At 42.6% G+C, this 7832-nt stretch overlaps 1 pseudogene; it reads left to right on the forward strand.

The window, feature by feature from the left end:
• The window catches only part of LOC109236594, a 29721-nt pseudogene extending 21889 nt beyond the window's left edge, over positions 1 to 7832 (forward strand).

Consider the following 7832-nt stretch of genomic DNA (forward strand, 5'->3'; position numbering starts at 1 on the left):
ACATTCTGTGCCATGTTTTGATTATTAATGCACGAAGGGACATTCCGTGCCACGTTTTGATTATTAATGCATGAAGGGACATTCCGTGCCATGTTTTGATTATTTCTCCCGTTGAATATTGTAGTTGTGCCGTTTCATTCCTTATTTATTGATTTTGTATTTTAAACTGTTACAGCCCCTACAGAATGTTCCCCTCCCTCTTTTCCATTGCAAATATAAGTATTGAGCTGCACAGGTTTGTTTGGTAGTCCGTTCTAGCCTCGTCACTACTTCGCCGGGGTTAGGCCAGGCACTTACCAGCACATGGGGTCTGTAAAGTTTGGTTGAAAACGAACGTCATTTGACGTGTTTTGGACTTAAAAATGGAAAATTTGTGTTTTATGAAAAGTTGGAAGAAATCATGTGATTTGAGGCTTGATTCTATGTATATGATGTTATTTTGGCGATTTGATCGCACGAGTAAGTCCGTAGGATGTTTTTGAGGTTGTGTGCATATTTGGTTTGGAGCCCGAGGGCTCGGGTGAGTTTTGGATAGGTGTCGAGTTGCATTTAGAGCCTTTAAAAATCTGATATCCTTCAGTGCTGCAGGATTCGCATTTGTGAAGCCTGGGTTCACAAATGCGAAGTCCCAGCTATCGCAAATGCGAAGGCTGGTTCGCAAATGCGAAACCAGCCTAGGAATGCCAAGGTTCGCAAATGCGAAGCCAGACCTCGCAAATGCGATGGTCACTGGTTCGCAAATGCGAGACCAGTTCCGCAAATGCGATGGTCCCTTGGTAGACAAGAGTTCGCAAATGGAAACTTAAATGTCGCAATTCCCAAGCCTGTTGGGTTCGCAATTGCAAACCCATGTTCACATTTCCCATATCTGAGGCCTGCAATTTTTCATACTTAATCGAATTTTCAACCAATTTCTTCATTCTTTCAAACTCAAACACTCCATAGGCGATTTTCCAAGAAACTTATCTTCTCCAAATCATTTGTAAGTCAATTTTTACTTAACTTCTTCAATCTTTAACATCATTAAACATGTTTTTATGTTAAAATCAAGGATTTTCATTGGTGAAAAAGGGGCTTTTGGGTAGAACCTAGGTTTTCTTAAAATTTGGGATTTGGACCTCAAATTGAGGTCCGATTTCAAAACAAATCATAGATATGAACTCGTGGGGGAATGGGTAATCGGGTTTTGGTTCGAACCTCGGGTTTTGACCACGTGGGCCCGGGGACATTTTTGGAATTTTTGAGCAAAACTTTGGGAAATTCATTTTCATGCATTCAAATTGATTCAATTAGCATTTGTTGATACATTCAAGTAATTTGTGACTAGATTTGAACGATTTGGTGGTAAATTCGAGGGGTAAAGCTATTCTAGAGGCTTGAGTTGAGTTTGGAGCATTCGAGGTAAGTGTTTGATCTAACTTTGGCTGGAGGGAATAGGATTAGAGTATTATTTGCTAGTTGCTAATTGTCGAGTACGGTGTATAGGCATGGTGACGAGTATCTATACACTGGTGTCTAGCATGACCGTGAGTCCTTATTTGTGCTTATTCTAATTTTATTGTAATTCTTCCTTGGGGAATTGATGATTTCTATATAATGTGAAGAGTACGAGAACGAATTGTGATTATTCCCTTGCCGGGCTATATTCGTATAGTGATTATCTCCCTTGCCGGGATTTAACTATTTGCTTGTGTTTCCCTTGCCGGGACTTCTATTACTGTTCGTCTATCCCCTCGCCCCCATCGGTTGTGATTGTTGCTTGGGTGAGGAAGTGTGATAATGCACGAAGGTTGATGCCGTGCACGATTTGTGTTGAGGATTTATTAATGCACGAAGGAACATTCCGTGCCATGTCTTGATTATTAATGCACGAAGGAACATTCCGTGCCATGTCTTGATTATTAATGCACGAAGGAACATTCCGTGCCATGTTTTGATTAGTAATGCACGAAGGAACATTCCATGCCATGTTTTGATTATTAATGCACGAAGGAACATTCTGTGCCATGTTTTGATTATTAATGCACGAAGGGACATTCCGTGCCATGTTTTGATTATTAATGCACGAAGGGACATTCTGTGCCATGTTTTGATTATTAATGCACGAAGGGACATTCCGGGCCATGTTTTGATTATTTCTCCCGTTGACTATTGTAGTTGTGTCGTTTCATTCCTTATTTATTGATTTTGTATTTTAAACTGTTACAGCCCCTACAGCATGCTCCCCTCCCTCTTGACTGGTTAATTTCCGTATTCTTTTCCGTTGCAAATATATGTATTGAGCTGCACAGGTTTGTTTGGTAGTCCGGTCTAGCCTCATCACTACTTCGCCGGGGTTAGGCCAGGCACTTACCAGCACATGGGTCGCTTGTGCTGATGCTACACTTCTGTGCTCTTTTGCACAGATCACGGAGCCGGAGCGGCTTTTGGACAGCAGTAGTTGATTGGGAGCTGACTTCAGTCCAGGGATTTCGAGGTAGCCTTGCTGACGTCCGCGTGGCCCGGAGTCTCTTCTATCTTTACTTTAGTTTGTTATCCTTTGTACCGGAATAAACAGAATTATGTTTTTATTCAGACGTTGTATGTAGCATTCTCTAATCGTTCGTGAGTTCGTGACTCCAGTTCTTGGGTAGAGGATTCTGTTAAACTTCCGCATTTTCTTTCAGTTAGTTATATATTGAGACCTCCGCTTTATCATATTACGCTTTGATTTTATGAAATAATCGATAATTTTTAAAAGAAGTGAATTAAATTTGGCTTGCCTAGCTCCTACTAGTAGGCGCCATCACGACTCCCGAGGTTGGGAAATCCGGGTCGTAACAAGTTGGTATCAGAGCTCTAGGTTACATAGGTCTCACAACTCACGGACAAACTCGGTAGAGTCTGAGGGATCGGTACAGAGACGTCTATATTTATCCCCCAGAGGCTACAGAGTTAGGAAAACTTCACTTTTGTTCTTTCTTGTCGTACGATTCTGTTTCTCAAATACTGATTGTCTTTCTACTCTGTTCTTTCGCAGATGGCGAGAACGCGTGCTTCTTCTTCTACCGCGCAGCAGCCCGACCCCCCAGTAGTAGCTCCTACAAGGGGCAGAGGGCGAGGCCGAGGCCGTGCCAGAGGCCGAGGCAGGGGCAGAGCTCAGGCCCGAGCAGCAGCCCCAGAGGTGGAGCCTCATGTTGATTATGATGAGGAGGATCCAGCCCAGAAGCTCCACTGGGCCCAGCTCAGGTCCCAGAGGGGTTTATAGCCACCCCAGTTCTTCAGGACGCCTTGCTCGGGTTGGTAGGCTTCATTGAGAGCGTCTCTCGAGCGGGTTTGCTTCCAGTAGCACCAGCCACTTCTCAGGCTGGAGAAGGAGTTCAAACTCCTGCTACAAGTACTCCGGAGCAGGTAGCTCCCCAGGCTCAGGTTCCAGTAGTTCAGCCAACTGTGGCAGTTCAGCCGGGTATTGTGACTCAGACCGGCGATGAAGCGGCTATGTCCGCAGATGCTTTGTGGAGGCTGGATAGGTTTACCAAGCTTTTCACCACCACATTCAGCGGTGCTTCTACAGAGGACCCCCAGGATTTCTTATTTAGCTGCCATGAGGTTCTTCGAACTATGGGTATTGTGGAGACCAATGGGGTCGACTTCACCACCTTTCGACTAGCAGGATCCGCCAAGACTCAGCGAGAGGCTCTTTGTAGGCAGTTCGAGCGCCTCCAACAGGGCTCTATGACAGTCACTCAGTATGAGACCCGGTTCATTGATCTAGCACGCCATGCTACTGTTATACTCCCCACCGAGAGAGAGAGGGTGCGGAGGTTTATTGATGGATTGATTCAGTCGATCCGTCTCCAGATGGCTATGAGAGCCGGGAGTGAGATTTCTTTTCAGGAGGCGGCCAATGTGGCCCGTAGAGTTGAGATGGCTCTTGCACGGGGAGGTGGTCGTGGGCCGGATAAGAGGCCCCGTCATGCAGGTAGGTTCAGTGGTACCTCGTCTGGAGGTAGAGATTCTTATGGTAGAGGCCATCCTCCAAGGCCCTTTCAGTCATCTCTCGTCTCTCATGGTACTTCAGATGGTCGTGGTTCTCAACCGCATTATTCTGACCAGCAGCTTCACAGTTCCCCATCAGCACCCATCAGTGCCCCACCACTTCAGAGTTTTCGGGGTGGACATTCAGGTCGACAGGGCCAGCAGTCTCAGCAGCCGAGGGCTTTTTACGGTTGTGGTGATCCAGGTCACATTGTCAGATTTTGCCCTCGAGCTTCGGGTAGTTCCCAGCAGCAGGGTCCTCGCCCCATGATTCACCAGGTGATCCACAGCCTGCCCAACCAGCTAGAGGCGGGGGTAAGGATCATAGAGATGGAGGTAGAGACCATAGAGGTGGAGCTCGGACCGCCAGAGGTAGAGGCCAGCCAGCATCCGACCGTTCCAGAGATGTGGTTCAGGGAGGCGGAGCCCAGCCTCAGTGTTATGCTCTTCCAGCCAGGCTAGAGGATGAGTCTTCAGATGCAGTTATTACAGGTATTATTCTTGTATGTGATAGGGATGCTTCAGTGCTATTTGACCCCGGGTCTACGTATTCGTATGTGTCATCCTATTTTGCACCGTACTTGGTTATGCCTAGTGATGTGTCACGACCCTAGTTCACCAATTGTGAACAAGTCATGACGGCACCTAGTCTTCACGACCAGGTAAGCCTAACACATTGCGGAAGTAACAACATTTGCGAAATTTATATTCGAAAGCTAAATAACATGAGTAATGTATACAGTTGCCGCCTGGCACATACACTTTAATACAAAATACTGAAATAACCTCCAAGACCCGGAAACCCACGGGCAACACAGGCTATAAGAAATCTTACACTGCTCTAGTCACCAGAATAGTCTAATACAAAGAGGGATCGAAATAACATCTAACAACTATGGATAGAATGAGAAGGAGACTTTGCGGATCTGCGGACGTAGCAGATGTATACCTCAAGTCCCCAATACGCTCCCTGACAGCTACTCGCGGTACGCCTGCTCAGAAGCACCTGGATCTGCACATGAAAAACATGCGCAGAAGAGGCGTGAGTACACCACAGCGGTACTCAGTAAGTGCCAAGCCTAACCTCGGTTGGGTAGTGACGAGGAAAAGGTCAGGGCCCTACTGAGACAGAAACAATAAAATAGCAAGATATTAACAGTATCGAAATCTGATGAAAACTAATGAACACAGCGATGTGATAAGACAGATCAATGAAGTATAGTACTGCAAGACAAAACAGAAACACAGAGTAAATACAGCAAAATTACAAGAATACCGACGAGGGTCTCCCAAGATACCGTCCTGTAGCCCTTTTCTCAACTGTCCAATGGAACTTCCGGGATACCGTCCCGTAGTCCAAATCTCATATCGATATCAAAACATCTCCCGGGATACCGTCCCGTAATCCAATCATCAGTGTGCAGGGGGATCTCCCGGGATACCGTCCCGTAGTCCCAAAATAAAAGTGCAGGGGGATCTCCCCGGATACCGTCCCGTAGTCCCAAAATAAAAGTGCAGGGGGATCTCCCGGGATACCGTCCCGTAGTCCCAAAATAAAATGTAGGGGGATCTCCCGGGATACCGTCCCGTAGTCCCAAAATAAAATGCAGGGGGATCTCCCGGGAATCAAACCCGTAGTCCCAAAGTAAACAATCAAGGGGGAACTCCCGGAATCCGCATCCGTAGTTCCAATGTAAATGCGCAACCAACATCAATGAATTATTAAGAAATTTAAGTACAACAATANTCACCCGTTGATGATAATAAAACATGAAAGAGCAATAAATGGGGAAAACGGGGCTGTAATACATGAGACGACGGGTTGGGTCGTCACATATGCATTCTCTACTTTAATTGAAAATACTTCGATTAACTTTTTATTAATGTAAAAACTTAATTTTTTTTGATTCATTACGAATAATAAATTGCATATTCACATTATTAACAATTTTTAAAAATAAAATGGAACACATTGTTTCGACTATATTATTACTTTAAATTCTATGTATGTTTAACGTACTTTAAATTAATGTAAACTACTATTGACCACTATAGTTTTTCGTTAATCTTATTTTTTATTTCATGAGGCTAAATTAAACTTTACAATCTAATTGTATTTAATTATTTTATATTTTCATGTTATTTCAGAAGCTGGCCTAACAGATGAAGAATTGAAAAATCGCTGTTTGCAAAAGCTTGAAATTTTTTTGAAAGGTTGTGGAAGAAGTTTCCAGGATTTTCCAACAATGCCAAGGCCTGTTTATAATACGGAAGAAATTGACAATAGTAACAGATTAATACGGGATGAATTGCATTATAATAAACGCGCTTTGGCAGATGAACATCAACAATTAGTAAAGAATTTGACAGATGAGCAAAAGTCAGTTTATGAAAAAATAATAAGAGATGTGAATGAAGACAAAGGTGGATTTTTCTTTTTATATGGTTTTGGAGGAACATGCAAGACTTTTATTTGGAGAACTCTATCTTCTGCCTTAAGATCTAGAGGAGATATTGTGTTAACTGTTGCATCTAGCGGGATTGCATCTTTATTGTTACCAGGTGGTCGAACAGCTCATTCAAGATTTGTGATTCCTCTAAATGTAACTGAAGATTCAACATGTAATATCAAGCAAGGTACTCCTTTAGCAAATTTAATTATTAAGGCAAAGTTGATTATTTGGGATGAGGCACCCATGATGCATAGATATTGTTTTGAATCTCTTGGTAAAACTTTAAGAGATATTCTTAGGTTTAAAGATGCATCCAATTTACACCGACCATTTGGAGGTAAAATAATTGTTCTTGGTGGTGACTTCAGACAAATATTACCAGTTATTCCAAAAGGTAGTAGACAAGATATTGTTAATGCTTCTCTCAATTCTTCTTATTTGTGGCCTCATTGTCAACTCTTAAAGTTAACAAAGAATATGAGATTGCAAGGTAATGAAATAGGGACACATCTAGATGAGTTGATAATTTTTTTCAGATTGGATTTTGGCAATTGGCGATGGTATAGTTGGTACTTCTGTTGAGGGCAATGAAAAAGTCCAAATACCAGATGATCTTTTCATAAAACAATCTGTTGATCCAACATCTGCAATTGTAGAAAGTACATATCCAGATTTCAACAGTCGTTGCAATGACATAGGATACCTCCAGCGAAGAGTCATTCTTACTCCAACTCTTGATATGGTGGAATCAATCAACGAATATATGATTTCTCTTAATCAAAGTTATGAGAAATCATATTTGAGTTCCATACAATCTGCAGCTCTGACAATACTTATTCAGCACTGGAACATGTACACACTCCTGAATTCTTAAATACAATTAAATGTTCTGGAGTTCCAAATCATGCTCTTACTCTAAAGGTTGGTATTCCAGTAATGTTATTAAGAAATATTTATCAGTCAGCAGGATTATGTAATGGAACATGGTTGATCATAACTAAACTTGGAAATCAAGTTATTGAAGCCAAGGTGTTAGCAGGACAGATGGCCGGACAGAAAGTGTTTATTACAAGAATGACATTGACTCCATCTGATGCTAGAATTCCATTTAAGTTCCAGCGAAGACAATTTCCAATCATCGTTTCTTTTGCCATGACAATCAACAAATGTCAAGGACAGTCATTGTCTCATGTGGGATTATTTTTGAAGAAACCAGTTTTTACACATGGACAACTATATGTTGCTCTTTCTCGGGTGACAAGCCGAAAGGGATTAAAAATTTTGGTTTGTGATGACGATGGGCAAATAACTACTGAAGCTACAAATGTTGTATTTAAAGAAGTTTTTCGAAATTTAGTCTGA

Source organism: Nicotiana attenuata, unplaced genomic scaffold (assembly GCF_001879085.1).
Source record: "Nicotiana attenuata strain UT unplaced genomic scaffold, NIATTr2, whole genome shotgun sequence".
Classification (NCBI taxonomy): Eukaryota; Viridiplantae; Streptophyta; class Magnoliopsida; order Solanales; family Solanaceae; genus Nicotiana; species Nicotiana attenuata.